Source organism: Bos grunniens, chromosome 7, assembly GCF_055505025.1.
Source record: "Bos grunniens cultivar Pamir isolate PY7600 chromosome 7, Bosgru_T2T1.0, whole genome shotgun sequence".
Lineage (NCBI taxonomy): Eukaryota > Metazoa > Chordata > Mammalia > Artiodactyla > Bovidae > Bos > Bos grunniens.
The window spans coordinates 80737522-80757422 of record NC_141171.1 but is presented as its reverse complement, the minus strand read 5'-3'; the positions used below and the strand labels follow the sequence as shown (position 1 = coordinate 80757422).

General features: G+C 41.2%; 1 pseudogene across 1 annotated transcript in view; it reads right to left on the bottom strand.

Moving 5' to 3' along the window:
• Positions 1 to 19901, bottom strand: part of LOC147369873 (uncharacterized) — a 42239-nt pseudogene that overhangs the window by 17221 nt on the left and 5117 nt on the right. Inside the window, exon 2 of the transcript XR_015168009.1 lies at positions 15775 to 15852. The product of XR_015168009.1 is annotated as an uncharacterized LOC147369873 (transcript). The remainder of the gene's footprint in view (positions 1 to 15774; positions 15853 to 19901) is intronic.

The following is a 19901-nucleotide window of genomic DNA, read 5'->3' as shown; positions in this document are numbered from 1 at the left end:
ACAGCTAAAGGAAGCTAGATTGTGTGCAGTATAACATTCTTTCTTAAAAAGCAGTGTTATCTGTGGAACATTCTTTGACATAAGTCATAGCAATATTTTTGATCTGTCTCCTAAAGCAGAGGAAATAAAAGCAAAACTAAACAAATGGGGCCTAATTTAACTTAAAAGCTTTTGCACTACAAAGAAAACCATTGACAAAATGAAAAGACAACCTACTAAATGAGAGAAGATATTTGCAAATGATGTGATCAGTAAGCGGTTGCTCTCCAAAATATACGAATAGCCCATACAACTCAATATCAAAAAAGCAAACAACCTGATTTAAAAATGAACAGATGACCTGAATAGATATTTTTCCAAAAAAGATATACAGATGGCCAACAGGCACATAAAAAGATGCTCAACATCATTAATTATTACAGAAATACAATTTAAGGCCACAATGAGATATCACCTTTTACCTGTCAGAATGGCTATCATCAAGAAGAACAGAACTAACAAATGTTGGCAAATATGTGAAAAAAATGAACCCTCATGCACTGTTGGCAGGAATGTCAATTGGGGCAGTCACTGTGGAAAACAGTATGGAGTTATCTCAAAAAACTTAAAATAGAAGTACCATATGACCCTGGGTACATACTGAAAGAAAATGAAAACACTAATTCAAAAAGATACATGCACTCCAATGTTCATGGCACCATTATTGACTATTGACAACATACGGAAGCAACATAAGTGTCCATCTACAGAGAAATGGATATATACATACATGAAAGTGAATGTGTTAGTCACTCAGTTGTGTTCAACTCTTTGCAACCCTCTTTGCAAGCTCAACATTCAGAAAATGAAGATCATGGCATCTGGTCCCATCACTTCATGGGAAATAGATGGGGAAACAGTGGAAACAGTGTCAGACTTTATTTTTTTGGGCTCCAAAATCACTGCAGATGGTGATTGCAGCCATGAAATTAAAAGACGCTTACTCCTTGGAAGGAGGGTTATGACCAACCTAGATAGCATATTCAAAAGCAGAGACATTACTTTGCCAACAAAGGTCCATCTAGTCAAGGCTGTGGTTTTTCCAGTGGTCATGTATGGATGTGAGAGTTGAACTGTGAAGAAAGCTGAGCACCGAAGAATTGATGCTTTGGAACTGTGGTGTTGGAGAAGACTTCTTGAGAGACCCTTGGACTGCAAGGAGATCCAACCAGTCCATTCTGAAGGAGATCAGCCCTGGGATTTCTTTGGAAGGAATGATGCTAAAGCTGAAACTCCAGTACTTTGGCCACCTCATGTGAAGAGTTGACTCATTGGAAAAGACTCTGATGCAGGGAGGGATTGGGGGCAGGAGGAGAAGGGGACAACAGAGGATGAGATGGCTGGATGGCATCACTGACTTGATGGACGTGAGTTTGAGTGAACTCCCGGAGATGGTGATGGACAGGGAGGCCTGGCATGCTGCGATTCATGGGGTCGAAAAGAGTCGGACACGACTGAGTGACTGATCTGATCTGATCTGAACTATTATGTATAAAGTGAATAAGCTACAAAGATATATTGTACAGCACAGGGAATATAGACAATATTTTATAGTAACTATAAGTGGAATATAACCTTTAAAAAATATGAATCACTATGTTGTACATCTGAAACCTATATAATACTGTACATCAACTAAACTTCAATATTTTAAAAAGCAATATTATCTGGGAATAGACTGGGTTGCCTTGAAATTGTGAATAGCTGGTCACTGCAAGAATTCTGACACTACCTTTTGAGCTCCAGGCCAAGTTGTAACAGAGGAAATCCTATGCCAGGTGCTATGTTAAGCATATTTGCTATTTTGGGGGCCATCTAATATTCCTTTGCTCTTTTCCTATAACAGCCCCATAGTTTTCTTGGAAGGTTCACTCTTATCTTACTCTCAGTTCTGACTGAGCCAAACACTGACCCACTACCAATCAACTGGAAAACTGTAGTCACCCTTCATAGTGACTGGTTCAAGAAAAAGAAAATAATCCAGTTGAGCCAATCAGGGGTAATGCAACTAAACTGTGGGGATATTCCTTACAGTTTTGAAGACTCTCTTCCATTAGATTCAAAATGTGAGCATGTGGTGTGGAAAATATGAACTGGAAATAATGAAGAGAAGAAAATTTCAAAAGGATCATTTAATAGCCTTAGAGATTAAATAAGATAATGTATCTGAGAAACAAGAGGATGATGCTATAGAAAAAGAACATTCAGAAAAAGAGTCCTTAGAAATTAAAATACATGATGATAGTTTTCTGATACAACACAGGCACAAATCAATGATCAATGTACCAAGGCTATGCTCAGACATCCTTAGCACCATCTCCCTTCAACAGACTGCTAGATAAACCACCTTTCATTATACCAACCAGCTGCCTAGATTCTACTGACAACTGTGGACACAAAATACATTCTTCCCAGTTGTTAAAAACAAATTAATAAAAATTTGAAATATGATACTTTTATTGAAAAAAATCTCTTATGAAGTTGAAAGACAAATATGAATAAATCCTACCAAAAGTAAAAAAGGACAAAGGGATGAGTGCTACAAGAGAAATTATATATGCATGATTAATCCAATATTAACATGATAAAAACCGAAAACTGATAAATAGAGAAGACAGAAACAAGCTGTCAAAGAAATAATAAAAGAAAAATTCTTGGAACTGAAGGACAGGAGTGTCTATAGTAAAAGGTACTACCACTGAGAGCACAGCAAAAATAAATTTTAAAGACCCACAGTCAGGCACGTTTTCATTGTCTCTGATGCTAAGTTCTTATAACCACAGGGCTTGGAAGAAAGTAAAAATCAAAGTGCAGCAGTAAGGAAGGGTCTTGCCCAGACTCTGAAGTGCAAAGCCAAACAATGCCCTGCTTTCATGATATATATCTCTCTTCAACAAAGCTAAAAAGATTTAAACATTGTAAAAGCTTTTTAAAAAATCATTTTAAAAGATATTTTGAGGAATTCTATAGAGACCACTCTCATAAATATGGAAACCAAGATTCCCTGATCTAAATGAGACTAGAAGACAGAGTAGCTGATTCATAAAGCTTACCAGGAAAATAGCCTTGATAGTGAGGGCCTGCCTGACTGTATATAATCACAGAAAACTACAGGTAACTAATAAATCTCTCAAGATGACTTCTTAATGCTCTAAAATTATCTAATAAAAGACTGAATATGAATTTTTATGACTGCTACAATTGTGTGAAAGAATATCTGTAGTATGGCTGAGCACAAAAATCTGTAAAATCAAACTAACAAGGTTTGGTAGTATGTTTCTATCGATGATGTTTTTATTCATCAGATTTTTCTTAATATTGTTAGTTTGGCAACAAAAAATTAAATTCCTTTTCTTTTTCCTTTAAAACAATTGGTCCCAAGTACAAAATGACAACTTTGATTCATTTGGATTACTCTCGAGACATGTTCCGAGATAATTTTGTGAAGGCCTAAGTGTTCCATTTAGTATTAGGAGAAGTAAAATGTTAAGGGATGCTTAAGCTCTGTAAAGTTGAACAGAATAGCATTTGAATGGCAGGATATAATTACAGATCACTAAGAATACGGTACAAAATGTACCCGATCCCACCTCTTCATACTTAGCTAAGAACAGTGCTTCAGCGGTATGTGAGATTAATAATAATTCTGGAAGAACCAAATCTCCCTAGTTAGATTTATCAGACCTATAAGAATTACTGATAAAATTAATAAAGTCCATATTAACCATAAAGAATTAGAACCTGTACTACATGTGTGTTATTTAATTGAAACCTGTCTATTTTCATTGTGTGATTTTCCAAGAATGTGTGTCCAAATACTCCATCTAAACTTATGAGACCCCAATACATAAATGCTGTATCCTATATATCTCTCTGTGTAAGTTTCCCCTCGACAAGGTCTGGGAACAGATCATTTATTTGGGATGCGATCCTTGGGAGCAGAAATGAGAGAATAAAGCAAGAAAGGAGGAAAAGTATTTAAAGGGCACATATCTCAAAGTCACTATTAGGTAATGGGGACCTGGCTGAAACTAGAGGTGGTCCAAGAGGATGTGATGTGGGGCACTGAAAGCATCTGCCATACTCATACCTAGAATCATGCCCCACACTCCAAAGACTCTCAGTAAAAGTTGCCAAGTCACTGAATCTCTTGCAGTGACCCTCAAAGCTTCCTGCTCCCAAGAGTGATGTCGTCAAAGATCATCTGAGAACTTGTACATTGCCTTTTACAACTACATTCCAGGACCTAATTTCATTTTGTAAGTTCCATGTGTCTCTGTAGCAAACAAATGAAGCTTTTTCAAGAGCACTTAAGCTAAGCGGGTATTTATTATGAGGCTATGCGCATATCTCATGAACTCCAACATGACATTTAGGCTGGAAATCTGAAGGCAGCCCTCTTCTCTGCATGCTAGTCTCATCCCTCTGCAGAGTTTAAAATGAACCATCTCTGCGTCTGCATCTCCATTCCTTCCCTGCAAATAGGTCATCAGCACTATTTTTCCAGATTCCATATATATGGATTAATATACAATATTTGTTTTTCTCTTTCTGACTTACTTCACCGTATAATAGGCTCTGGGTTCATCCACCTCACTACAACTGACTGAAATTCATTCTTTTTTGATGGCTGAGTAAAATTCTATTGTATATATGTACCATATATTCTTTATCCATTCATCTGTTGATGGATATCTAGATTGCTTCCATGTCCTGCCTACTGCAAATAGTGCTGCAAACAACATTGGGGTACATATGTCTTTTTAAATTGTGGTTTTCTCAGGGTATATGCCCAGTAGTGGGATGTGTGTGTCTGCTCGGTCATGTCCGACTCTGTGCAGCCCCATGGACTGTAGTCCGCCAGACTCCTCTGCCTGTGGGATTTTCCAGGCAAGAATACTGGAGTGGGGTCTCATTTACTACTCTAGGGGATCTTTCTGACCCGGGGATCAGACCCACATCTCTAGCATCTCCTGCATTGGCAGGTAGATTCTTTACCAGTAGTGCCACCTGGGAAGCCCAGAGGTGGGATAGGGAGATAAATATATATATATATATATATTTATAATTATGGCTTATTCATGTTGTTGTATGGCAGAAACCAACACAACATTGTAAAACAATTATCTTCCAATTAAAAATACATATAAAAATAAAAAGAAATTTTAATTGCTCTTATAAAAAAAAAAAAAAGAACCATCATGTTGAGTGGATCTGTGGATCAGTCATCCAGCGCTCATTGCCTGTGTTGAGGTGGTACTGTCAGTGATTCAGAGATTGGAGACATGACCCTGCACCTTAAAAAGCTTGGAATTTTGCTAAGAAGTCAAGGTATATAAAGAATAATCTACACACAAACTAAAGACTAAATGATGGCTACTATGTAAGTATCACAGGGAACGTAAAAAAGGCTACACCATGGTGGTTGGGATGGTTGGCCAAGGCTCCATGGAGGATGTGAGGGGGGTTTCCAAAGAGATATGAAATTCAGAAAAGTAGAGCAGAAAAGAGGGGACTGAAAGGACAAAAATGAGCAAGGAAAGGACCAGAAGAAAGCATGCATCCAGACCATTTCCAAGAAATGACTTGACCAGTGGCAAGGGTGACTCTATCCATACTGATTAACTAACTCCTTACTAAATGCTGGTCAGGGTGGTCAACCAGAAGCTATTGGGACTATGAAAACATCTTCCAATTCTTTTCAAATTACAATTGCACAAGATCTTGAAAACTGCTCTCACAGATTATGACTTTGGTAATATCCTGGGTGAACTCTCTTACCTAATCACAAGCATAATCAATTTTACTGGGATCAAGGAACACTTAAAATTCAGTCACCAGAAAATCATACACAAAAAAAATGATTTTCTTTTCCAAGAAATCTTGACAGGTAGGTATTTTTCCATAGAACTTAGAGACACGGACTATATTAGTATGAAACCTCATAATCTATTTTTACATTTCATGCTTAAAATGATTTCCTTTGAGTTAGAAGCAAAACTGAAAGGGACACTAATTCTTAATTTATCTAGTTTTTAACCTCCCCATTCCTTAGGAAATAGCACATCCTTGACTTAAATCCATAACCTATAAAATTATTACATTGCTCAATGATTAGTTATCACCACCTAAACATTACTTTAATACTTAATATAGCAGTTAGTTTCATCACACTGCTATATAAAAACCCTCACAGAATATTTTCAAAGTTAAAAAGAAAAAAATTTTTATTGGGTTGGCCAAGAAGTTCATTCAGGTTTTTCTATATGACATTTTGGAAAAATCCAAACAAACTTTTTGGCCATCCCAATAATATTGTATATTAATCGGGTGATCATTTCTTAGTTTTCTTCCTTCTACGTATTTGTTAGGTAGGAGCTACAGCCTTAGCCTTGTAGAAATGGTTCTTCTTTGAACTCTCTTTTTTTCCTGGAGTGGACTTTTCCCACGCAAAAGTTTATTCTAGTTTTGCTTGTGTTTTCCAATCTTCTCTGTGCCCGGACACCTCCATCGCCTACATAGTCACCATCTTGGTTTGGAGACAGGTTTTGTTTTGTTTTCCCATTGTACAACTTTTGCTCATCCAGAAATATAACTTAAAAAAAAAAAAAATAGTAAGAAGACCTACATTGGGCATAAATCAAATAATAAACAAAAAGCAACTCTAAATATCAAGAGCATGCAGAAGAGATGAGTTATCCTGAAGCACATCAAGATTTCAATATATCCCATCTGTCAAAAATGTAACATTAGAGCATGCTGCATGGTAGTAACGTCTGAGAAAGCAGTTTTAATTACTGATTTTCAAGCCTAAATAAGATAAATTCTGTCCTTTGAAATGATTTATTAATTTTTTTGGCAGCGGGGAGCATACAAGTAATATCTGCCCAACATGTAAAGCAAACACCTCAAACTGAAGGAGTAATTCTCCCTAATAGCCAGGTAGCGTCACCAACTTGTGACGAGTCCAATTGCAGTGAAGTTCTACTGTGTTTCTCAATATCATGACCAAAAGAAGAAGGGACCAAAGTTCCAGTTGTTGCAGCTGGAATCACAAGAGTTTCAGCAAGGTGACAAGTTTCTATAGGGTTGGAAAAGAAAAAGTGCTTAACTGCTTAGGCTCCTTGTCCACACATCCTTGGGACAAGAGAGGAAATTCAGGTATGGCCCTGAGTCTGTCCTGTTCCCTGCATTCCAGCAGCAACTCAACACTTATTCAACTTTTCTCTGATTTTGTAACCTGGTTTTGTGACTGCTCTGGCTCAATGGACATTTGTTTTTGAGTAAACTCCGGGAGTTGGTGATGGACAGGGAGGCCTGGCATGCTGCGATTCATGGGATCGCAAAGAGTCGGACACGACTGAGCGACTGAACTGAACTGAACTGGCCTTGTAACCAAATGAAAGGGTAACAGTCAGGAAGGCTCGGGATCCCCAAGGGAAGGAAATAGACTGCAAGTGTCAGGCTTTTTTTTTCTCTTCCCTATACAAAATTAAAAGGAGGTTTCCTTTCAAATTCCGTGTTGCCACAAGGATACCTGGTTCCACCCAACTTAACTTTTCTCAAACCTTGAGCTAACCAATGCGTTTTTCTTATGGAAATGTTCTCTTAAGCTATGTTAATGAAACTATGTATTTGCTTGGAAACTTGTCTTTCTTCAAGATTCATGTCAATTGTTTTATGGCCCGGGATGACTCATCTTGTGCCAGTGCTATCTCAAAATGCATGTTGTGGGTGAGGGGCCTGGTGCCACTCTCTCAGTTTTGAGATATTTCCTTTCTCTAATTAATAGCTTGCTAATAGGTATATAACTCCTTGCTAAAACTAGAAGAAGCTTTGTCTATCTCTTTTATACTTTAATAAAATTATATTACACAAGAGCTCTAAGCCATCAGGCCTTATCACTGGCCCCAAGATCAAATTCCTCTCCTCTGGAGGCCAAGAATCCCAACGTCATCACGGCTTATAGAGACCTTTCACAAACATACACTTTTTGATCTCAGTTCTGCAAACTGGATACCTGGATACTTGTCTTTGCCACTCCCTTCCCCACCCTGCCCATCTTTCCTCCAGGAATGGTGTCAGATTATAACCCCTGCGCATCCACTAACTGGCCATGCAATCTGGGGTGAATCATTTAGCCAGCTTGAACCTCAATTTTCTTATTTGCAAAATGAGGGGTTTGGATAAGATGGTTTCAAAGATGCTTTTGAATTCTAAAATACCACTACCTTTCTGTCAAGCTCTTGAAGACTGTGGCCTGTCCCTGATCAGTCCTTTCTCTGTTAAAAGGGTGAGTAGCAATTAAATGCACTGAAAAAACATGTTAGAACACAACATCCTTTGTAAAATACATGCTTTCCTGTCAGTTGCACCCTAAAAGCAACTGTAACTTTTTTTTAAATTAATCCTTCCTGGTCCAAAGGTACAGAATAAAACCTTGTATCCTACTCTCACACAGAGTATATATAGCCAGTGTTACTGCAAATAATAAAACCAACACAGGCTAATTTATACAGAAAAGAAATTTACCTGAAAGATACCTGATACCTCAAAGAACTTGAGGGAAACTGAAGAATCAGCCTTGGAAATAGGAACTAGGGGCTGTGTTGCACAATCAAGATTCCACCAGAGGGTCAGTAAGTGTAGGGTGCTGGGCCCCAGCATCTCTTCCCCGAACACTTATCACCATCCCCCTGTCAGGGGAGCGTAATCTCGGTTCTGTCTCGTCACAACAAAGATTTGAAGCGACAGACGTTAAAGCGCATCACAGCTCTCAGACAGTCCGTGTTATAGTTCTTGGACAGATCGATTTTATTTAGAAAATAAAAGGAAAATACATCTCGAGGCATGAGGGCATGCCGACCCAAAAGATGTGAAGAGAAAAGAGAGAGAGAGAGAGAGAACAAGTGTGCGAGGGAGAGAGAGAGAGACCCCCGGTCCTTTGGCGCCTCTTTTTATATGTTGTTTCCTCCCCCTGGGCCTGCCCTATGTAAATTGGGCTAGCCAGGAATGCTGTTTGTTCTACCTGAGGTCCTCACTCCGGTCCTCAGACCTTCCTTTGTTCTATTTTCGAGGGCTTTTCCCTTCCTTGTCTTTTAGCCACTGCCATTCTGGACTCCTGTTTCCTATTTTAACTACCTAACACACCCAACATTCAGAAAACGAAGATCATGGCATCCGGCCCCATCACTTCATGGGAAATAGATGGGGAAACAGTGGAAACAGTGTCAGACTTTATTTTGGGGGATTCCAAAATCACTGCAGATGGTGACTGCAGCCATGAAATTAAAAGACGCTTACTCCTTGGAAGGAAAGTTATGTCCAACCTAGATAGCATATTGAAAAGCAGAGACATTGCTTTGCCAACAAAGGTCCGTCTAGTCAGGGCTATGGTTTTTCCTGTGGTCATGTATGGATGTGAAAGTTGGACTGTGAAGAGGGCTGAGCGCCGAAGAATTGATGCTTTGGAACTGTGGTGTTGGGGAATACTCTTGAGAGTCCCTTGGACTGCAAGGAGATCCAACCAGTCCATTCTGAAGGAGATCGGCCCTGGGATTTCTTTGAAAGGAATGATGCTAAAGCTGAAACTCCAGTACTTTGGCCACCTCATGCGAAGAGTTGATTCATTGGAAAAGACTCTGATGCTGGGAGGGATTGGGGGCAGGAGGAGAAGGGGACGACAGAGGATGAGATGGCTGGATGGCATCACTGACTCGATGGACGAGAGTCTGAGTGAACTCCGGGAGTTGGTGATGGACAGGGAGGCCTGGCGTGCTGCGATTCATGGGGTCGCAAAGAGTCGGACACGACTGAGCAACTGAACTGAACACACCCAAGACTCAAGTCCATCCAGCCACTATGAATGATCTATGGCTGTCTCTAGCCTTATCATCACTCCCTGAAGACCCAAAGTCTCACCAAAGAGCCTCTGATTGGCTGAGCCTTGGCCAAATGTCCACACACAGGTCTAAGGGGTCCAAAGGGGGATTACCTGCTTCGCTTCAGGTTCCAGAGTGGGAAGCCAGATCCTGGCCTCCACTCATCTTGGATCTGCCTAAATAGAAAAGGTGTTTGGATGCTAAACAACGCAAAATGACACATAGCTTTCTCACTTATGATTATAAACATAACACATCTTGAAGGCATAAGTAAGAGGTTAATCATGTTTTGGAGAGGTTTACATCTGATCAATTATACCAGCATTAGTTCGTCTCTTTATTGATTTACGTGAATGAGTAGTTGGTCCTGTAAATGAAAACATATTCATCAGTATGCTGACTAATTTATTGGGCTGGCTATTCATATTTACATGGGTCCTCTACATGACAAAAAGAGTATTTGGAATGAAGAATGAGTCACCAGAAGGAAAAAAAAATAAAACACATCTTCATTCTGAATAGAGGCTGTCCATTGAGTTTTCAAGTAAAAATGATACTGTCTGATATTTAGTTCTCTCCCAGAGTTCTTCACAGAGCTGATGGTAGTTTACCTAAGATGTGGCACTGTCCTGGTTTTATAGATCAGTTGGAATGTCTGAGGTACCCGGAATCTATAATAGATGACACGTTTGGAAGAGACACTAGAGCTAGTCTCTTTCCAGAACAAATCCACTCAGACTCCAAAACAGTTCTTCCACCCTAAGAACAAGAAGGCAGGAAGGCTCGCACTGGACTGCTGTCATTAAGTGGCACCCCTCCCAAGGCCAACATAATAGAGGAGAGATTTGTCCACAAGCTCAAGGACTGAGAATATGTGGTAAGCTCAGAGAACTTGTCTGAGGAACTGCAGGGGACCAGCCTGTATGAGGCCTTTGGTTTTTGTTATGTTTTTAAGATATTCAGGGGCCAAGCAAAGAAAACCTCCTTAAAGAGAAATAAGCAGCCAGCAATCCAGAGTCCTTTATCTTGGAACACAAAGTACCTCCCTACACCAGTCCATCCTTTGTTCTTTGTACAAAGAATGTAGTCATTATGAAATAGGAATGGATGTATGTAACAAACATCCTCAAATGACCAAGGCTGAAATAGACGAGAAGTACACTTCTCTCCATAAAAAAAGTCCCTCTGTTCTCCACTGACATGCTACCTACTTGTCCTTCAGGTATCAGTGGAAATGTCGCCCCCTCTGAGAAACCTTCCCTGATGCCACCTATTATAGTATTCCGCTCTCTGTTTCCTGAGCACCTTCGAACTCTATTAAAACAATGTGTTATAAGGGAATTCCCTGGCGGTCCAGTGGTTGGGACTCCATGCTGTCACTGTCAAGGGCCTGCCTGGTTCAACCCCTGGTCAAGGAACTAAGATCCTACAGGCAGTATGGCCAAAACAAACAAACAAAAACCCAAAAATGTGTTATGGATTTGTTTCAGTTTTTTCCCACATAAAAATTAGCAACACAAAGGTAGGGGCTGTGTTTATCTCACTCATCAACTTATCTCCAAAGAGCCACCTCCTACCTGCATATCACAGGTACTTATTTGATGTACCAAATATACCTTTCTTGAATGTTCTTGAGGTTAGCAGGAATTGAATACTTCTCGTTTATCATACATAGGACTATTGCTCAGAAGATTTCAAAAATAGTAAATAGTATTAACAAAAACAACAACAGGGAAATAGGAACCATTTATGTCCCCAGCACAACAGCAGATTTGGAAAAGACCAAAAATGTGTATTTCCAATTGAAAGACCTCAGCTTATACATGAGGGGCTGACAAACTTTATCTATAAAGTGATAGTAAATGTTTTTGGCTTTGCTGGCCATATGATCACTGCTGCAACTACCCAGCTCTGCCCTGAGAGGAGGAAAGCAGCCACAACCCAAATGTAAACTTGGGTGTGATTCCTGGGTTCCAACAGGACTTTGTTTATGAACACTGAAATGTGAATTTCATGTCATCTCATATGTCATGAAATAGTCATCTTTTGATTGTCTCCAACTATCAAAAAATGAGAAAGCAGAGGACTCGGCTTGCTAACTCAGCTTGTCTGGTTTGCCAACCTCAGAGAGTACACTTAGGGTTAGGGTTAGGGTTAAGGCTTGCCCTAGGTTAAGACTCAGCTTGCCAAACTTGGCTGGTCTGGTTTGCCAACCTTAGAGAGTACACTTCTGTTCATTTCTTTAGCTGCATTCTACCCGTTCAGTGCAATTCACACTGATAAGCACCTACCATATGCCCAGCTCTGGGCCAGGGGCTCAAGAGAGGCAGAGATGGTTAAGATCTGCTTTCTGCATCCAAGGGCATGCAAGATGTGACATAAGACTGGTCCCCTGGAGAAGCAGCTGTGGCCTCTGATTGGAGGAAAGTATTTCATGACCAGGTGGCATCTGAGAGGTGAGTCATGGGCCTGGCACCCAGGAACCAGCAGCTCTGTCTGGCTGTGGCTTCAGATGAGTCCCTCAGGGGATCTTGGGCAGGCAGCCCGGGAGGAGCGGTGTCAGGTTGTGTGAGGAACCCTCAGGGTCCAGCATAAGGATTAGTCTAGTGGGCAAGTGAGAACCAACGGGGAAGATTAAAATGGTAGTAATCAGGTTATTCATTTTTTGATGTTCTAACTTACAAATAATGCAAAAGTGATCTCTGAAGCTATTTGACCCCCTTTTCTGTTACTAACTTACCAAATATTTCACCTGACATACCCTCCTGGGAAAAACACATGGAGTTCAAGGATGCCTAGGAGGCAAAAGCGCTATCAGTGTCCACCAGGAAAGAGGGTTAGTGTTTTCCCAGGAGCCAGAGTTTATAAAAGGAGTCATTGTACAATAAAATACAATATAAAATGAGGATAAAATGATAATTTCAAATATTCATTAGATTTGGGGAAAACTCTGAGCTATTATACAAGCCCCTCCCTTGCTCCATACTAATGAAGAAACCCCCATTTTGTCCCCAAGAAGAAAATTACTCAATATTATACTGTCTTTTTCCTTTTAGCTTTGAAATGGGAGTCTTGTTGGAAACCATGAATAGGAAAATAATAAATCATCTTTTCATACCAACATAAAATACAGAAAGCAGGAAAAATCAACTCAAGTTACAAAGATGGAAACTGAATTCTGCTTCAATTGTATAAAAAGTCACCTTCCTCATGCAGCCAAAAATTCAGAGCGAGTCTCCTGGAGTGCCCTCTATTAAAAGATACCATCTCAGGACATAGGATGCTCGGGAAATGAAAGTGACATTAATCTGCAGGCAGTGACCATCTCCTTCACGCCAATGTACAATCTGATGAGAGATGAGTCCAATTGCTGGCGCCCAGATGCAGTGTCTTGGCCAGAGCCTCAGGCAAAATGCCACAGCTCTGCCTTCCATTCAAGAATTCACCCAGGGGACTTCCCTGGTGGCCCAGTGCCTGAGACTCCATGCTCCCAATGCAGGGGGCCCAGGTTTGACCCTGGTCAGGAAACTAGATCCCACATGCCACAACTAAAGATCCTGGATGCCACAGCTAAGACCTGGCACAGCCAAAGAAATAATAACATTTTTTTTTAAAAGGAATTCACCTAGCTGCTCCTTTCTGCCAGCTTTATTCATCACCTTTCTCCTTTCTCTGGGCATAGGATTAGTGAATAAGGGAGTCACATGCTGGTTGAGTGCCAATCAGTGATGAATTGGCACAAAGTATAGTTGTGCAATATCAACATTTCTAATTAATGAATTAATTTTTATTTTAATTTTTTCAATAAGTATTACATTTATATGGGTCAAAGTTCAACAACTATAAATAGATAAGGAATCACATTTGATTTAGGTCATACCTGAATGGTAGTGGTTTTCCCTACTTTCTACAATTTAAGCCTGAATTTTGCAACAAGGAGCTCATAATCTGAGTGCCAAAGAACTGATGCTTTCAAACTGTGGTGCTGGAGAAGACTTTGAGAGTCCCTTGGACAGCAAGGAGATCAACAAACCAGTCAATCCTAAAGGAAATCAACCCTGAATATTCATTGGAAGGACTGATGCTGAAGCTGAGGCTTCAATACTTTGGCCACCTGACGTGAAGAGCTGACTCACTGGAAAAGACTCTGATGCTGGGAAAGATTGAGGACAGGAGAAGAGGACGAGAGAGGATGAGATGGTTGGATGGCATCACTGACTCAATCGATAGGAGTCTGAGCAAACTCCTACAGATAGTGGAGGACAGGGAAGCCTGACATGCTGTGGTCGACGGAATCACAAAGAGTTGGACATGACTGAATGACTGAAGAACAACATGGAGTCAGAATGAAACTAAACAAGACAAAATTCCCTCCCACTACTAACACCCAACCTCTCAGTTCCCCCTCTATAGGTAGCCTAAATACCTTTCTAGAAATATTTTATGCATATCATTAGCAAATATATTTTCATGGATACTATTTTAAATTATGGAAATAATTTACTAGTTGAGGTAAAATGCTGGAATGAATATGCAATATCCAAAATGCAATAGTTCAAACAAAACAGGAATTTCTTTCTCTCTCATGTAACAGTCCAGGGTCAGTGGGTGACTCTGTACCATGAAGTCATTCAGGAATCCAGGCTTCCTAGCAGCTCTGCTGTCTTCGTGAAGTAGCTCTAGTCACTGCCCTTCCTGCCATCAGATGGGAGAAGGCACAAAGGCCAGAGGCCAGGGTTTTCCCTCATGCACACTTCACTTCTGCTCATTCTCTACTGGCAAAAACTTAGTCACGTGGCCACATTAGCTGCAAGGGAAGCCAGGAAATGGAGCTATAGCCAAGCTTCACCTCTGCCATAACTCTTGCAGTTATGTCTCTAAGGACTCTAGCCCTTACCCCACTCTCTACACATCACCTTACAGTGCTTCTCCAAGCTGTTGCCAAGCACCTATGCCCAGTGAGGACAGCAACCATTCCCTTAATCCTCCGAAGTACAGCTAATGTTAGGTTATAATGTTCAATAGACTGTTACTACAAAAGAGAATCACCGTGCAGGAGAGCCACGCTTAATGGTGGGCCCTACTAACTGTCCATCCAGTGAATACTTTTCCCTTTTAATATACTTTAAAAACACTTTAGGGCTTTCCTGGTGATCCAGTGATTAAGGGTCCACCTTGCAATGCAGGGGTGGCAGTTTGATCCCTGGTCCAGGAAAATTCCCCATGCCATGGGTCAACTAAGCCCATGTATCACAACTACTGAGCCTGTGCTCTAAAGCCCTTGAGCCACAAATGCTGAAGCCCACGAACCCTAGAGCCCAAGCTCCACGAGAAGAGAAACCACTACAGTGAGAAGCCCAGGCACTACAGCTAGAGAGTAGCCCCTCCTCGCTGAACCTAGAGAAAGCCGGCACACAGCAATGGAGACCCAGCATAGCCAAAAATAACTAAACACATAAAATTATTTGTAAAAGACACTTTAATGGTGCTCTGTTCTGTGTGCTTTATAAAAAAATTAAATCATTTAATCTTCATAATAACCCTCTGAAATAGGCACAGTTACGGTCCAGTGCCCAGTTTACAGATGAGGAAACTAGAACACAAAGAGGTTAAGTAAATGTCCAGGCCACAACTAAAAACCTATGCTAGTTTGCTGAACTTGGTAAAAAAAAAAAAAAAAATTTTTTTTTTTTTTTGCTTTCCTTATAGTAGAGGTATGACCTAATTCAAGCTAATAAATGTAAGGGGAAATCATTGGGGCAGACACCAAGGAAAACTACTGCTGTATTGACAAAATAAACAAACAAAAGGGAGAGATACAGGTGGCATACATCTTTGGTTCTTTGACCCTTACCCTTCTTCTGGTCTAGAATTTGGACATGATGCTTGGAAGTTATGCAGCCATTTTGTGGTCATGAAACGAAAACTGAAGCTGAAATAAGAAGAAAGAAGGAAACAGTCTTAGACCTTTTTTTTATGTGAGAAAAAAAAAATATATATATAGCCTAATTTGTATGAGATAAGAATTCGTCCCAAAGCTATCTTTCAGTTCAGTTCAGTTCAGTTCAATCACTCAGTCGTGTCCGACTCTTTGCGACCCCGTGAATTGCAGCATGCCAGGCCTCCCTGTCCATCACCAACTCCGGGAGTTCACTCAAACTCATGTCCATTGAGTTGGTGATGCCATCCAGCCATCTCATCCTCTGTCGTCCCCTTCTCCTCCTGCCCCCAATCCCTCCCAGCATCAGAGTCTTTTCCAATAAGTCAACTCTTCGCATGAGGTGGCCAAAGTATTGGAGTTTCAGCTTTAGCATTAGTCCTTCCAATGAACACCCAGGACTGATCTCCTTTAGAATGGACTGGTTGGATCTCCTTGCAGTCCAAGGGACTCTCAAGAGTCTTCTCCAACACCACAGTTCCAAAGCATCAATTCTTCGGTGCTCAGCTTTCTTCACAGTCCAACTCTCACATCCATACCTGACCACTGGAAAAACCATAGCCTTGACTAGATGGACCTTTATTGTCTTTACTGGTATTTAAATCTAGATCATGGTTTGATTGCCCCAAAGTCCCTAGGTCAATTATCCCTTTTTTAAGGGTTCTCCAGTTAGCCTCTCCTTTATCATGCCTGCCCTGGATCCTCTTCTCAGAGTCCAGTGCTCACTGTCTCTGTGTCAGGCTCCGATACCAACTCTACCTCCAATGCAGTCAACCTTTCCCGTCATAATGCACAGCCTCTCCTCATGGTCCTGAACTTCTGACTTGCATAATAGGGTTTTGGACCTACCCACTTAGGTTCTGGGCAAGTAGTCCTGAAACTGGGTTACCCCTTTGCACTGCTGCCCCTGCAGTTGTATTTGCTAAGTCATTTACAAAGTCCAAGAAAAGAATCACAGACATCTTCTAAAATTTGGAAAATTCCAGCCTTTTTATGTCGAAGAAGCCAATATGCAGAAGGACCTCTCAACTCTGAAAGGCTCAATCTTCAATTCAGAAGTGCCATATTAAACATTCATCTGCTCCTTATGGAGCAAATACGGAGGCCCAGCTTTGACCCCCAGGGCACATTCATCTGCTCCTTATGGAGCAGATACAGAGGCCCAGCTCCTACCCCCAGAGAAGAGACAGCCTGGCTTAAGGACCAAGGATTGGACAGAAAGCATATTTAACTGGTACCTGGTGAAACAGAAGGGAAGGGGGCAGGGCACAACCTTTAAAAAGAATAAGCTAGCCCTTGAGGATGCAACATAACTGATTAAAAGATTTGGATTCCAGTAAACCTTGAGCCTCATTATACACTCATTGTAACACACTAGCATGTGCTAAATGACACACACATAGGTGCCATGACAGTTCCAGGAAAGAGGCCAGAAAATTGGCGGTGGCCCCAATCCTGGAAATCCCCATCCGTTCTCCAAAATAGTTGGACTTCTCCTCCCACTCATTAGCCAATGAAATTACCAAGCCCATAAAAACTAACCACCTCATATGTCCAGGCCTCTCACCTTCCAGGAGGACCCACATTCTATGGAGTGTTTCTCTCTCAATAAATCTACTTCTTAACTATTATTTTGCCTCTCACCAAATTCTTTCTGTGCTGAGACATAAAGAACCTGAGCTTCAGTAAGTCCTGAGACCAGGTGTGTGACTTCAATTAACAGACAGTGGGTTCAAGTCCTATCTGAGTTGTGCTATTTCACTGGTAACCTTCAAAGACTATGGTGAAGCTCTCCTTTTGTGACCTCTTTTCTTTCCTCCCATCAGGTAGGGCACGGTGCGTGGCACCTGTCTGTGGATAGCCAGGACTTTGGAAGACTAAATACATCCAGGTCTAAGGCTCATGGATTTCAAGCCTGAACTCTGAAATGGAGCTGTTAGCCCTAACTTCTTATCTTTTTAGCACATCAGAAGCATTTTTCCCCCCAGAACAGGAAAGCAATTTTCTCCAATAATGAATCAGAACACTGCTGGCAGCTTGGAAACAGCAGCCTTTCTCCACTTTAAGCTGTTAAGGTTTAGAAAATGTTAGGGAATGCTCAGCCAGGGGCCTCCCTGTGTGCTAGGACAGTGTGGGCAAAGAGGGAAACTTGAAGACAGGAGTGGAAAGGAACCAGGGGGGAGAAAATGATAAACAGAGGAAGCAAAACACACTCTGTTTTGCTCAGTCTGACAAGAAGCTTAGCTTAATGTCTTCCTACAGCCTTTCCTGTCCCAAAAAGAACCCTCCCCCAAAGATTATATTCAGTGTGTTTGAATCTTAAGTGAAAACAGCCTTGAAAAATGTATTTGCATCTCAAGAGCTGAAACTAAATATTTTTCCTGTATTGGTGAGAAGGTCAGGGGCCACGGGCTGTCAAGGCCGGAGGAAGAGAGCTCCATGCTGCCTGAACTGGATTCAGAACGCCCCCACAACCCTCCTGGTGGGTCCAGCGGTCCACCGGGCCCAGGATCCTGGGGGTGGAGGTGGGGGGAGGGCTTCTGGAGCCCCCTCCAACTCCTCCATCTCCACAGGAGCCCCCCTCCAATCCTCCATGTCCACAGCCAATCACACAGTGTCGCCTGTCGTCCCTTGTCTCCCACAACTGCTCTGAGACACCCCACTTAAGGCTTTCAAAAACTATGAATTGTTGGCTTTAAGATGGTTAATTTTATGTTATGTGAATTTTATCTCCAACATTTTTTTCCTTTAAAAAGTTTTTTTTTTTTTAAAATCATGTGAAATGATGGGCAGAAAACACGGTCAATGAAAGTTACCTGTTTAAATCCTAGCTCCCTCATCCATCCCCAAAACAGGTTACCCCCTCTCCCACCAGTCCTGGTTTGGCCCCGTGGTGCTAAAGCCTCATTCTACCACTGCTTCCCCTAACAGGGGAATAGCCTATTTAGGGATATAGGGGATACAGGTATATCACTAATATACCTATTAGTGATACCCTAATAGGTATCACTATTTCAAGTGTTTCCAGTGGGTACCTCTATCATTTCTTGTTCAATCAAACATAGTATTTTCACCAGCCACACCCTGCTTTGTAAAGGGAGGCCCCCCACCCACTTTCTTCTCACTCACTTTCTCCTAACTCCATGCTGTCATCTGTATTTTAATTTTTGTACCATTAAAGTTGACAGAAGTTATTCTATTCTGAAATTATAATTATTTTTTTTCCTTTTTTTTTTTTTTTTGCCACACCGCATGGCTTGTGGGATCTTCATTCCTCCACCAGGGGTTGAACTGGTAGCCGTGACAGTGAAAGTGCAGAGTCCTAATCCCTAGGCTGCCAAGGACTCCCTGCCATTATATGAAGTCTTCTGTGCTTTGCCTTCACAGGTGAAAATCAAGTAAGTGTTCATACCACCCTAATTGCCCATATAATGTTTACTGCACAGTTTAATAACTGCTTTCTAAGAAAATGTCCCAGAACTGAACAACATGGGTTTCCAGATGTAAAGGGCTCATGCGTGCACATGTGCAAAGTCGCTTCAGTCGTGTCCAACTCTGTGGGACCCTATGGACTGCAGACTGCCAGGCTCCTCTATCCATGGGTTTCTCCAGGAAACAATACTGGAGTGGGTTGCCATGCCCTCCTCCAAAGGAATCTTCCCAAACCAAGGATGGAACCCACTTCTCTTACATCTACCTATGTTGGCAGGTGGGTTCTTTACCACTAGCACCACCTAGGAAGCCCAGGTAAAGGGCTTACTAAGTGCCTAAAATATTACATAAAAATATTAATAGACACAGATTAGGCAAACAATAGTGAAATTTAAACCACTGTAGGAAAAAACGGGGGGTAAATGCTGCATGTTTGTAAAGAGAGAGGGAAGAAAACATCGCCACTGAAAGATCGCAAATCAGAATGGCTTCAAATTTTCTCTCAATAACTCCGGGAACTAGAAGACAGACTGCCTTCAGATTTTTGAAGAACAATCATTTTCAACTTGGAATTTTTATACCCAGAAAAATTATCAAACAAGTGTTCAGGT